The following is a 14,122-nucleotide window of genomic DNA, read 5'->3' on the forward strand; positions in this document are numbered from 1 at the left end:
AAGCAAAGATATCCACTTAGTTTTCCCTTCTATCTGAAGTCCTTGCTCACACCCAGGGATCAGGTAGCAAGAAAGCCTATTTGCAGTTTTCTTGGTCTCACGCTCTTTCCTGTCGTTGACATATCCTTTCTCACCATTAACCGCTTTTACTGAGCCAAGTACTAAGGTTTTCTCTTGTGGACATTCTCTAACCCTCCTCCTTCCATACAGGGCTCAGACTCCAGGAGGACCAGTCCCAGCCTGTAGCAGGAGACTTTATGGTAAAATGCAAATTTAAAACCTTTCAGCTTTAACACTTATCCAGTCTGTGGCCTGGGGACAGATTTGAATCTTTAGGCCAAAAAAAGAGTTCACTCCCAACCCTGAGGGTGCACACCTGGCCTTTGAGTGTGGTCACCTACTGACCCCACTATGGAAGAAAAACCAGGAAGACCAGTGATTTGAATATGGTCCTACCCCAGGACACATCGGAAAACCATCTCGGCTTCCCTGGAGAGCCCAGGGCCGGGAACACCGCATTCCTGGTTTACTGCCAATGTCCTTGATCTGCACAATCTGCCATTTACTTGGGAAAATAATGCTACCTTGCAAGCCAGGACAACAAAACGCCTCCCTGAGCCGACCAGCTCGCGGGGACGCTCTGGTGGTGTGGTGGCCCTGAACACTTAAGTGATTTTGTTCCCCTTCCAATTTCCTGTGGTACATTAACTTTTATTGATAGCTCACAGCTTCAACAACTGGTCTCCATTTTACTAACCTGAAGGTCGGAAGAACAAGAGGCACCCACACAGCTGATGTGCTGAAAAAAATAGCCTGGGACATCTTGGTCGGTCCCCATGTTGGCTCCCTCGCTACAGCTTTTCTTTAATGAGGGAGTCACGATTATTGCAAGTTAATCATGTCTCGAGCCCCCAAAGGGAGGAAGGGAGAAATGGCCATTTCTGAGTCTGACGACAGCTGCCTCCAGGAGACTCTGGCAGGAGTGGCAGGCGCTTGTGAAACTGCAAGCGCTGATTTATGTCCCTGCTGTGGAGACTGGCAGGAGGATTCTTGGGGGTTTTCATAACCCAAGTATTAAAGAAAAATCAGGCCAAGAGATCGATGGGACATCTATGTAACGGAAGACACAGAGATCAATTATTTTTGTCTTTGCTGCAAGAACTTAATAAATACTTCCAGCAAGAATCTGCATTCTGGCGCACGCTGGTGTGTTTTTGACTCATGGACACTGGGAATAGTTTAATTATGTTTCCTTTTCTGCACTGAAATGTTTTCACCTTCAGTTTTTTTTTAAAATGCTATTATTTAAAAACAAAGCGATCATAGGTAATGGTTTGTTGAACACCTGTTACAGGCCAGGCACAGTCCTGTGCACTTTATGTCTTACTCCATTCATGCTCACAGCAATCACTGGAAGCGTCCATTTGAATCGCCCGTTCATGGTGGAGGAGATGGGGGTTCAGGGAGTGTTTCATAAATTCCAAAAAGGCCTCATCCAGGAGGGGGAGAAGCTAGGAATCAAAGCTGGCCGGAGAGTGAAGATCTAGCCACAGTCTTACCCTCTATGTGACCTTCACTCTGTTCCTCTTTTTCTTCTTTTTTTAATTAGTCATTTACTAGGGGACTTCTGTGCTAATTTTACAACACTTCTTGGATTGGCAAGAAATAAAAATTGGAAGAGGAAGCTAGGAAATTAAGGAAAAATCACCTGATTGTGTCCTAAATCCAACTCTCCAACTCTAAAACCGATAGGTCCATCTGTACATAGCGTTCCCAGCACTTCAAAAGGCAGAGGGTTTACTTTAACTGATTAAGGCATTAGTTTTACAAAGTGCAGTTTGAAAGAAACACCCACACAGCTGTTTTCCTTCATCCAAGGAATGATCCTGTACCTGATGTCACACTTGTGCTGAGAGGAATCTCAGAGCTGCGCCTGTTGGGACCTCAGTAACCAGAGGCTGGTTCTATACTCTGCAGACTGCACCCAGCCTTATTCTGAAAGGCCAGACCCCCTAATCACAATGCTCCCTCAGACCCTGCGCTGCCCCAAGCTCTGCGCAGATGCCACAAAAGGGACCTCGGCACGGCCCCAGGAGCAGGGAAGCCCAGGCTCGCTTTGCAGAAAGACACTGCGGAGTGGAGTGCTGCTGGCTCTGATCCTTGAAAGTCAAGATCAAATTAGCATTCTTCCTGGTATTTTCATCCTGAGGTCCTGAGGAATGTGAAAAATTCTAACTTAAAAAAGGGGGAAAAAAACTCTGTCAAATGAAAAGAGTGTATTTGGTATTATCTTCAAATATCCAACATCAAAAAATCAACAAGAGGGTTTCTTGATAAGTTAAATATGAATTATCATATGACCCACCAGTGCACTCCTAGGGACGTGGTGTGTGTGCGTGCATGCATGTATATTCCAAAGAATTGAAAATAGATATTCGCACAAACTTGTGCATAAATGTTCAGAGCTGTTCTACTCACAGTAGCCAAAGGATGAAAACCACGTAAATGTTCGTGAGCAGATGAAAATAGAAACAAAATGTGTTCTTTGTTCACAGAGAGTGCTATTTGGCCAGACAAGCAGTGATGTGCCGACACACACAGTCACAACTATGCATGCACAACAGCATGCAGTGTGAAAGAAGCCAACCACAAAACACACATATTGTGTGGTGGTGTTTATAGGTCATGGACAGATCTTTTTGAGGGCCTCATCCAACTCACTAAGTCAGATAATTTGTTAATGAGACAAAAACCAGACTCATTGACCATCCATGAATGTATTTGTGTACTGGTTCAACAGATATTTGTTGCTCACTTGCCATATGCAAGGCCCTGGGTAGGCCCCAGGGACACAGAAGGGGCCCCAGGGACACTGAGAAGACAGAACAGACTCAGCCCCTGCCTGAATAGAGCTTTGAGCCAGGAGAGTCACTGTTAGGCCCTCTTTACAAAAGGCAGCCGCAGAGGTGAAGGGTCAGGGGGCCTGGTCATGGCTTCAAGCAGGGAAGCTAACTGAGAGCGTCAGGGTGAGCTATGAAGACCCTCTTCCCAGAGACGTGTAGTGGAACACAAGGGTGCAAGTCATCTCTGAGGATTCGCAGACACCCCGGGGCCTACCTCACAGTCCATAGTCCAGAACCCTCCGCTTAGAGGTTCCTGGGAACTGAAGAACTCTTCAGCACGTTGTCATTATCTGAAGCTACATCAGATCTGTTTTGTGAGCACGGCCAATCTTCTTCATGCCGTCAGAAAGGGCAGGGGCTTTTCATTGTTGCTCTTTCCCTCTCAGACCCAGGCCCGGCACCTGACAGATACCCACTTCCTCTTTTTTACTTTTTAATTTTCAATTGCAAGTGAACAAGTCAAGGTGTAGCAATCCACTCTGACCTTCAGGGACTACATGAACTAGACGGGTCTTGTGTGAACTAGTGGACGGCAGATGCTCAGAACAGGGGTCTCATCTAAAGGGTGGAAAGAGTGAGTAAGCAGACCACCATCACCCAATTCCTTCATCTGTTCATGGATTCACAAATGTCCAAAGCTCCCTTGACGGAGGACTGATGCACCATGTGGTCTAGTACGAAGAAAGAACAGCACAGGTAAAAATACTGCAGAACCCCATCCGCCAGTGAAACTCACATGACGACGGGAGGAAGGGTGGGAATGGAAGCCACTTCAGATCCCGTTCTGCCAGCAAGCAGTCTGGGTGCTTGTTGATGATGCTAACTTGTGGCTGGAAATATATCACAACTTCTCTTTTGAGAACTAGAAAGATTGCGCATGAAAATGCTGTTATCGAAGTCATTAGAGTTGTCAGCTTATAGCTGGTAGGATATGTCACCCAGCCCTTAGGTTTGGCATGGCTTCTCATTCCAGCTAGGCCATAGGATGTTTACCTGGAGAAAACCTGTCTGAGCGAAACAGGTGAGGTAAATACTGCCTTTAGAAGGCAGAAAGCAGCTCTCCCATGTTGTCCCATGAAATTGCCCCTTTGATGTTCTTCCTGTGAAAATAATTATCAGTATTTTTGCTAGCTGTATGTTTGCCAGCTGTGATATCCGTGGACACGGGAGGCTGTGGGCTGAGGTTTGAATATGATGCTTCTCTGTCTTCTGCCAATCCAACGGAATCACAGGAGATCATCAGTTTTAGGGACTGACACATAAAATAGTATGTATTGCCTAAAACCACACCTACAGCAACAGGAAGAATTTGAAGTTTTACCAACAACGCCTGGCCCTCTGGAATGGGCGCTAATGATAAAAACTGAGCTTTAACACATTCCATTTTTAATTAATTTTTAATATTAAAAAAAGCTTTCCCCCTGCACCACAAGACCCACTTCTTCCTGGTGAGATTCCCACAGGTATGCCTGCTCTTTTCTGGAAGGCATGGCTCTTCTAATTAATTAGACATTGCAGAGGGGGTGGGGGAGGGGAAACCAGCAGGGGGTGAAAAATCAGATCCACTCCTGCCTTCCCCCCCTTCCCTTCCCTTGCCTTCCCTTTTCCGTAAAGCCTTCTCATCACTGTGACAAAGCACATCCTCTCCCCTTTTTTTCTGGTCCAGGAGTTAGCACTGTTTGAATTCAGGTGTATCAATCAATCCCAGGTCACTTCCCAAATATGTAAATGCAAATGAAATATGTAGCATAAGTATAGCTTTATTAAAAAAAAACTATAAAAATATATGGAGGGTTCTGCAATTTACTTTTTCTAAATATAATAAACATAATGCCATGGATGATATATATTCATGAATAGATATGTATATATTCAATCATGGGTACCCATAGATCTCTCTCTTTTGTCCTTTGGATATGCAGTATTTAATGCCTAAAAAAGGAACATCACCAAAACTTATTGTTAGGATTAAAATAGCAGAGGTCAAATAAATAAATGAGAATTATGTAATAAGGTAATGCTAAATCATCATTGATTCTTGTAATTGTGTGACCCTGAGTATTTACTCAAGTATTTCTGTATTTTCTAGTTCAGAATGCAGTAGCTTGATCAAAAGGTATGCTTCATTTGGGTTGAAATTGCCAACTTGCTTTCCATAGTCACCAAAACCAATTTACGGATAGTGTTCTTTTCCCTTGTTAAGGATTTTGTTGTTGTTGTTTTTAAAGAAAATCTAGTTAAGAACACGAGTTAAAGTTTTATTATAATTTTACGACCAGGGAAAAGGCCTCTAGCAGATTCATTCAAAGATTCTCTCTTGGTGAAGACATTTTGTAGGGAAATGGAATGATAAGACCCGCAATGTTAGGTTAGATACAAAAAGAAGAGAACTTTTGGCTTTAGGTTGCCAGACTCTTACTGACAGTCAGCTGGGTAGATGGGTGACTGCTTCTCAGAACAAGTCTTAATCCCATTAAAGTTTATCAGAAAATTGCTTAAGGAATTTATCAGGAATGAGGCTGTGAATTACATCATGAAAAAAAACCAATTCAGGACATTTCTTTTTTATGCCCTTTTACAGTCTACGTGCTCCCCAGAGTGGGCGCTCTCTCTCTCTCTCAGCTTTTGCCACATCATGGTACAGAAAAGTATCTCATTTCCTAATTTCCATTTCCATGAATTAAAAGTAAGGTTGAGACTTTTAAACATATGTGTCAATTTTCTTCATTGGATTTCTTGTTCACCATCTTTGCTCATGGGTTCTTTTGGGAGGTTTGTAGTTTTCTTGTTGACTTGCAAAAATTCTTTGAGGTAAACTACTTCAGTATATACAGGTATGCATACATGTATATGGGTATGTGTGTATGTGTACTTGTGTTTGTGTGTGTGTGTTTCTCCTATTTCCTAAGATACTGAATTTTGAAAAAAAAATATTGAATTACATGCCAGCTTCCCATGGTATCTGAAAAATATTTATTCCATTTCCACTTTGATATAAAATCACCATAATCTCTACTTCAAAGCTCTCAGTGCCTCCCTCTCCTACAAACAGGGTCCACGCATGTTCCCAGGCCCTTCACAAAGTGATCCCTGCCTGTGTTCATCAGTGTGACAAAGCACATGAGGCAAACAGCACTTCAAAGGAGGAAAGACTTCTCTGGGGTCACAATTTGAGAGGTTTCGGTCCATTGCTGTGGCCCATGGTCAGGCAAGACAACATGGCAGAGAGGGTGTTGGCAGAGCAAAATTGGTGAACCTCAGGGCAGCCAGGAAGTAGGGGGTGGTTAAAGGGGCTGTGGACAAGATTCTGTCCTCAAGGTACATCCCCAAGGACCCACTGCCACCACTTCTTTCAGTTTCCACTGTTAAGGTCTGTAAACAAGTCACACGATGGCGCCTGGCAAATGTTAGAGTCTGTAAACAAGTCTGGATGGTGCCTGGCATTTTGCCAGAGGGAGTGGTTTGTGAAGTAACGTAATGTCAGCGAGCCATTAAGTGTGGAGATTCCTTATTGGTTGACTGCTGTAGAGTTTATGTTAATTAGATAAGCTGTGTGGAATGTATATGTACCGCTCCTGTCCTACAATAAACGGCTCCTACTCCTGCTGTATCAATGCACACAAGTTGTTCGTCACCCCCCAGTTATTTTGCTGCAGCTGGACTGCAGCATTCCACCACCTCCTAAGAGTCCCTCCAGCTATGAATCCCTCTAGGGATTAATCCACTGTCGAGGTCAGAGTCATCACGATCTCATCACTTCTCCAAGCCCCGACCTCTGGACACCTCTGCACTGGGGATGAGCCTTCAACAGTGTGCCTCTGGGGATCCAAACCCAGTGTAGGTCCTGGACACTGTCTTCTATCATCTGTGGAGGCCCATCCTGCCTCGTCAGTATGCTTTCTCCTGGTCTAGAGGGATCCCCTCAGTCTGCACGCGTTTCATGAGCTGATCCCTCAAGGGAAACAGCAGCCCTGAAGCCTCCTCTGTCTTCAGGCCTGAGCCCTGCTTTCTCCTCTGTCCCTTGGGCTTGGCACAGGGTTCTGGCTGACCAGGGTGGACGCTCAGTAAAGCATTGCCTAAGGAGAAGGGAATGAGAGGTGGAAACGGGAGAGGCCACGCCCACCTGGCCTCCACCTTCAACCTTGACAATGACTGAATCTAAGCAGGCCTGGAATGGGGGCACTCAGCGTCTTCCCGTAGCTGAATTCCATCTCTAGAATCTGATGGGCTACAGCTCCAGGTGGGAAGTGTTAACACAAACATCACTGCGGTGCAGGGGAAGATTTTATTCTCTGCTAGATTTACAAATTGGAATCGATCTTCATTCAACCAGTTTTGCCAAAGTTTCTGCCAAGTGAACATAGCAAAAGATAGGTGCCTTTCAGATCACCTGTGATTAAACTCACTGCATTTGTCTTCAAACAAAAGTGTTTTTTTTCCTTGCCCGCAACATATAATTTTAGTCAGCTAACACTAAATTAGACACCCACTCAGATTTATTATGATAAGAACATTCAGTAAGCTAATTTCAAGATGATGACTCCTATAAATTCTTATAATTTATTATTTAGTACTTTGGTTTTTAATCATTAAGTACGTGAAGACTTTGTAGGTCAAACCTGTATTAATGAAGACAGTAATCTATTTTTCAAACTCTGCTCCTCACCCACCTTTCAAATTGTAAATTAACAGAAATAGATTTAAACACACTTGTAAGAACAAAGGCAATAATTGGGGAGTGGGGGACCATCACCCCCAATTGCTTAATCTTTCTAGGTAGGCTGTCAATCACAGTCCTGATTTATTTATGATGTCCCATATTCATTTTTAAGAAATAATGGAGTCTAAATTTGAGACACAGTTCACTAAGAAAATAAAACCCCATAACCCACATGTAAAGTTTCATTAAACAAAGGCAGTTCAAAATTTAGCAAATATAGATTTCATTAGGTGTTGATCTTAACCTGATGTAGCAATTTTCATTTTCTGTGGTGTGTTACAGTTTGAAAGATCCACAGACAGGAAGTAAAATATTAACTAAATAAATGTTTTAGAGAGCTATCAGTGTTATCTAAATGAGAGTCATCTTTAGCTCCTGAATTCATTAGAACCTATTTCATGATTATTTCAAACATTTGGTGTGAAAAGACTTAGAGGTTTCATTTTGTGGAACAAAGAGATCCTATTTGATCGACTGCAGACAAATAATAAACAAAGTTACCTGCATGGTAACATCTTTCATTTTCCCTAAAATAAATTAAATTTTATTATGACATAATACAAACTCATAATGAGCAATTTGAAAAAATAAGAGTACAAAGAATGCTCACTATCACCATTTTAACTGAGGAAAAAAAAATCAAGAAACAAAAATGAAATGCATCCAGCAAAGTTACTACTACATGAAAACAATCATGAATACACAAGAAAAATCTATAAGAAAATCTAGTGAAATGGCAGTTGTGGTTATCCTTAGGTGTGGTACAACATGCACTTTTACTTTTCATTTCCTTTGTTCATGTTTTAAACTAACATTCTGGAAACCCTTTCAGAAATAAAAAGGCATATATTAGGGCTGGGGTGTAGCTCAGTGGTAGCATGCTTGCCTAGTATGTGTGAGGCAAGGGTTCGATCCACATACAAAATTAATAAATAAAGTAAAGGTATCGTGTCCATCTACAACTAAAAATAAATAAATAAAATTTTAAAAAGGCATATGCTGGCATCCTTGATATGGAAAGCATTAAAAATTAGATTAGGCTGTGACTTTTCATTAGAGAGAGAGCTAGTGTTCACTTATCTGAAGACTCACTGCTGCGAGGTTTGCTATTAGTTAGCCAGGACTACCAAGGTGTCTATGGGTTCAGTGTGAACCTGCTGGGACACAGGTCTACTTACTCTTGCACACTCGGCTAAGCTTTACAAGAGGTGCCAGCAGTGTCCCACATGCTGCAGAGTACACGCTAAGTTACCTTAGAAGAAATTTTCCTCCCCTCCTTATGCACCCCAGGAGAGGGACAGCAGCGAAGGGTTTTAGATAAAACCCTGGATGAAAAGAATATACAGATTCTGCCTCCTGGTAGAGAGGATCCATGAGGAATGGAAACCAGGGAGAGGGTTTTAGTAAAGCTGACTGAGGAAAGATTTGGGGTTTCAACTGTTAATAACTACAATGATGAAAATACTGCCTACTCTGTGTTTGCCAAAGCTATGTATGGCACTGGATTAAACATCTTACTGATATTACATTTCTATACAATTGTACCAGTTATTTTCATTTTGCAGATGAGAAAACTGAGGAAAACATCATTAATGATCTATGTGACTTTGGGTAAGTTAATACTTAGCAGAGCTAAGATATTAATTGATTGACCTCCAAGATGTCCTGTAGTGACGAGGTGAAAGCATCTTGCCACCAAACACCATTCTCAGACAATGAGAGGTCGTGGGGGTTGGAGAAGAAGGATTTATTAACTTGTAAAAGTTTCTATCTACAAATTTTTAAACTGATGAGATGGATGAAAACATTTGGGAATTCATGTTTTTCTCCATTTTAACTGTTGTTAAGCCCTTGAATTTTTAGCCTGTAGAAGAGTGCAAATAGGTTGTATTAATATTGGTGAATAACAAATTACTACAAACTTAGCATCTTAAAATGGCAATAAAAAATTTAAGATCTCACAGAATTTATGAGTCAAAAATGTAGGGACAGCTTAGATGACAGTTTGGCTTGAGTCTCTCCCAAGTTAGGATGTCGGTTTCAACTGTGGTCATCTGAAAGCATACTTGGGGCTGAAGGACCTGCTTCCAAGATGGCGCACTCACATGGCTGGCAAGTGAATCTGGCTGTTGATTGGAGGACTGAGTCCTTGAGCCTTGGCCCTCTCCATGGTGCTGCTTGAGTGGCATCAGTTTCCCCCATATCAAGTGATCCAAGAGAAAAGAAGGCAGATGTCTCAAAATTTTGTCACCTAGCCTCAAAGGTCATGATCTATCACCACTTCTTTGTTGGTTACAAAGGTCTGCCTGTTCAGAGTAGGAGGGAATTACACTAGTTCTTGAAAACCAGGAGGTAAGGGTCATCTTGTTGTTCATCTTGGTGATCAACTACTATGGGATCTCTTCTCCCTTTGTCTAGATAGCCCCAGACTCTTAAGTATTTAGGGGTGCACTACTGAATTTCAACAATGAAATGAACCCAAAATGGGGCAAGATGGGAGAAGAAAAGTTAACTTAAAGAGACAAAGGTTTACAGTGACCCTTCCTTGCCAATGAAGGAAGAAGGGTAACTGAGTTGGGACTAACAGAAGATGTCTCCCATGGGGTGCCCAGCAGACACTGGGCAGCTATCCTCAGAGCACTGACCGCCCTCTTGGTGGCCAAGTCCATTGCAATTTGGTGGCCGCCTGTCACACTATTGCTCTAGGCAATTAGGCTTCTGTGAGTTATCATGGCAAATGTTTCTTAGCATCTTTGCCACCAAATAGAAATATGATTATGACCAGCAGCAAAAGAAGTGCAGTAAATCATCTGCAAGGATAAAAACTGTGTTAAAAAGTTGCATTGGGTCATTAAGGAAATACTGAATCTCAGAGGAGGGAAGACACGTGGAAGTCTCTCTGCTTCACTCCCGTCTATTTTGGGAATCTCTTCTGTGGGATTGAGAACTGGTGGTTCAACCTCATCGTTACCTCATTGGTAGGAGGGGAGCAGGCTGATCTAGGCTTTGCTTTCTGCTTCGGGGTCAGCCCTAGGCAAATCTGTTAATTAGGCTAAATTTGGCCTGCTCAGATACTCTTAAGCTCTCCTGCCCTGCACCCTCTCTCCTTCCTACACCAGGCCAGGCTCCACACCCCCTTAGGCAGCACCAGATGAAGACCTTTCCATTTCCCAGTGTTCACAGTGCTCATTCTACCTCATACCCCATGTCTCCGGAGCACTATGTCTACCTTGGCACAAGCTGATAAATACATGGAGATTTTCACTTTAACAGTGGTACTTTCCAAAGGGCTGCTAGAGTCCAAATGACTGGTTCCCACAGTTAGCAAAAAACAGTTCATTTATGTAAATTGGCTGGGACAGTATTTGGGGGCAAACAAGACTTGACGTTTTTTTTTTCTCAAAGGTAACGTCACCAACAACCAAAAGCAGTGATTATTGACAGCTCAGGTTGTAAAAAAGTTACTGTTACTTGTTTTCCACAAGTTGACTTGAATCCTTCTGTTTTTATTAGCATTTGCTGCATATTAAACCAGAGCAAAATTCAGTGGGTGAAACAACAGCCTTTTGTTGTTGTTGACTGGTTGTGATTGCATGGGCTGGGCTGTTTCAGTGGTGTAGGTTGTCTTGGCTGATCTCTGCTGGGCTCTCACATGTCTAGAGTCAGCGGTTAGCGTGACTGATAGCTAGATGGCTTTAGAGTGACTTTCTCATATCCCAGGGATTGGAAAACAACCACTAGGGTAACTAGGTGCCCTTCAAATGGCCCCTCATTCTCCTGCAGGTTAGCTCAGTCTTGTTCATGTGCTGGCCTTAGGGCAAGAGTAAGCAGCAAGAGTAAGCCCTGGTATCCAAATGCTTCCCACACCTCTGCTTGCATGATCTTCGTTAAGGTTCCTGCACCATTCTACAGGGTGGATGCTAATGCAGTGGGTGGAGGAATTAACTAGTTCCTTATTTTCTTTTTAATGAAAGTTACCATTTTTATAATTTACCATACCTCCCCCAAACCCTATACTACAGTGGTTATTATCACCATCTTATAGAAAAGAAATAGAGACTTAGAAGGTTAAATTCCCAAGAAACGTTAGAAAAACACAGGACATGGAGCTCAGAGTGAATGTTCAGTTGTGTTGTATTGGAATCAGGTACAAATTTATATCAAAATATGTATGTGTGTGGGGGGGTAAAATGTGTCTAGATATAAACAAAAATATGATACATATATTAAAACATATCACATGCAGAAACAGAAATAGAGATATGTGTAGCATGTGCCTAGATTAGTATGCATATCACATTTCCATATTCTGCCCATTGGGAGGTTCAGAAGCCATGGCAGGCTAGTAGCAATGAGCACACCTAGCACCCAGCTCTTGATTCCACAAGTGATTCTCCAATGGAAGGAACCAGAACTTCTTCCTTGGGGAAGTACTTAAAGCCAAAATTGGTGCAGAAAATACAAGCCTGTTGCAGTACCATAGCAATCAAACAGTCCTCCAAAAGAAGGATGGGTCATGAGGGTATAAGAGCCAATCTGAAAGAGCCCAGTTGTCAAAGCTGAAACAATTTGAACAGCAAAATATATGATGACAACATTGTTACTCTGACTTATGGAATAAAATAAATATTTGTGTATCCACACTGATATAGATGGGGAAAAGTGAATGGCAGAGACATAGCGGTAAATGTAGTAGGGTATCCGGAGCCAGTTAAGGACGGCAGTGGAAACCCAACTGAATGCAAATAGAGTCTGTGGGTCAGCTGTAGCCTGAGTTTAGTTAACGGCATTGTTCCGAAGTTAACTTCTCAGTGTGGAAAAACGCATCATGCTGGCATTAGAGGAAGAGGGGCCACGGATTCACGGGAATGCTCTCACTGTTTGTGTGACTTTCCTGCAAGCCAAAGTGTATCTCAGCAAAAACCTTCCTCAAGGTCACAAAGCTGCTGAAGACTAAGTCCAAGTTCAAGTCCAGTTTTGCCTAATTCCTAAGCCGGTGCTTTTCCCCCTCTGCCATGCCTATCCCATGCACCACAGTACGTCCAGACTGCTTGCCTCAGAATTGGTTAAGACTGGACTAGGACAGCCCTTCCGGACAAATTGTCTTAGTGGGTGGTACACTGGTGGCACAAATAGGCACAGAGCCATTTGCCTTGGGTAGGGAAAATGAGGCAGAGGCTCATTCAAATGCAGATGTGGAACATTCACTCTGAGCTCCATGTCCGGACTGCGCAGAGCTGCCTGTCTATAATGTCACCTCTTGATTCCCCACAACTCGATGGAATTCGTACAGGACTGCATCTCAACCTTCAACCATTTTGTCACTTAAAATGAGCATCTGGAAGGCCAACCTTCCGGGAATATTAGTTACCTTGTCCATTACTTACTTAATCATAGCTTGGAGTTATTTTTTGCCTTGTGGAAGCTGACTATAAATTATGGGCTACAACGTAGCCAAGCCACACTTAGCAAATTATATGGAATGGGAAAACCCTTGCTTTGGGGGAAAATTATATATTTCTTTAAAAGTATATTTTATAAAATATTATATTAAACCTATTTTAAAAAGAAAACCCAGGAGCATAATTTGCGGCCTTTAGGACATATTTGACAATTGACTCAAATCAAGCTGCTATTCCTCAACAGGGGTTGGAGTGGCAAGGTTCTGTATGAGTTCATGTCAGTAGTCCATAGTCTGTGAATCTGTACATGCAGACAGACATAAGGAAAGGCTGGAAACCTTGTTGGACTTTGCCCTGGATCCACTAAATAAATTAGCCATACGGTGTTAAATTTCCTGTTTAACAGTCATGGTGCAATAATAATGCAGTATATTCTTAGAGTTATGAGTGGATTCCTTTTTTCCCCCTAAGGAAAGTCCCCAGAAGTACCTGGGTATTTGATAAAAGAAAAAGGGTGGGAGGGGGGATGAGATGAAAATGTGCACAAATAGGGGGCTATTAAATAGGAGGAGACAGTGACCCTCAGGAAATGGCTTCCACGGGTCTCTTGCCAAGTGCTTCACGGGGCTGGCTGCATGGCTGGCCTCAATAGGTCTGTCTCTGTTGTTCTATCCCAGACAGGAATCCTGAGAGCCAGACATCACCAGCTCTGGCCTCCTTGGTGTGTGGACTGGTCCCAGTGAGCTGGCATGAGGTCATCGGGTCAGTTCATGTGGTGGCATTGCTAGTTGGTGTCTTAGCTGACTCCCACCAGGAATAAATAGACAAATCCAAGAAGAAGGATGGCTCTGGAATTTTCAGAAGAATCTTGTAAGGCAGCCAGTTTGCCCAGCCTACCCGTCTCCGGAATCTTTCTTTAAAAACGTATGTTTTAATTTGAGGATATTAATTGCATGGAAATTATTTGACTCTATGATTTATAACCCCGCCAGAATTCTGCGGTCTTTCCCTCCATATGGGCCCTTGCCATTTTCCCTTTTGTATACCTATCATTTCCCATTGTTTATCTTCCCTGATTGATGTTCAGGCTCGGGATG

General features: G+C 42.7%; 1 protein-coding gene across 1 annotated transcript in view; it reads right to left on the reverse strand.

The window, feature by feature from the left end:
- Positions 1 to 14,122, reverse strand: part of Wwox (WW domain containing oxidoreductase) — an 875,116-nt gene that overhangs the window by 286,960 nt on the left and 574,034 nt on the right. The gene's annotated exons all lie outside the window — the stretch shown is intronic.

Source organism: Marmota marmota, unplaced genomic scaffold (genome assembly GCF_001458135.2).
Source record: "Marmota marmota marmota unplaced genomic scaffold, marMar, whole genome shotgun sequence".
Taxonomy (NCBI): Eukaryota; Metazoa; Chordata; class Mammalia; order Rodentia; family Sciuridae; genus Marmota; species Marmota marmota.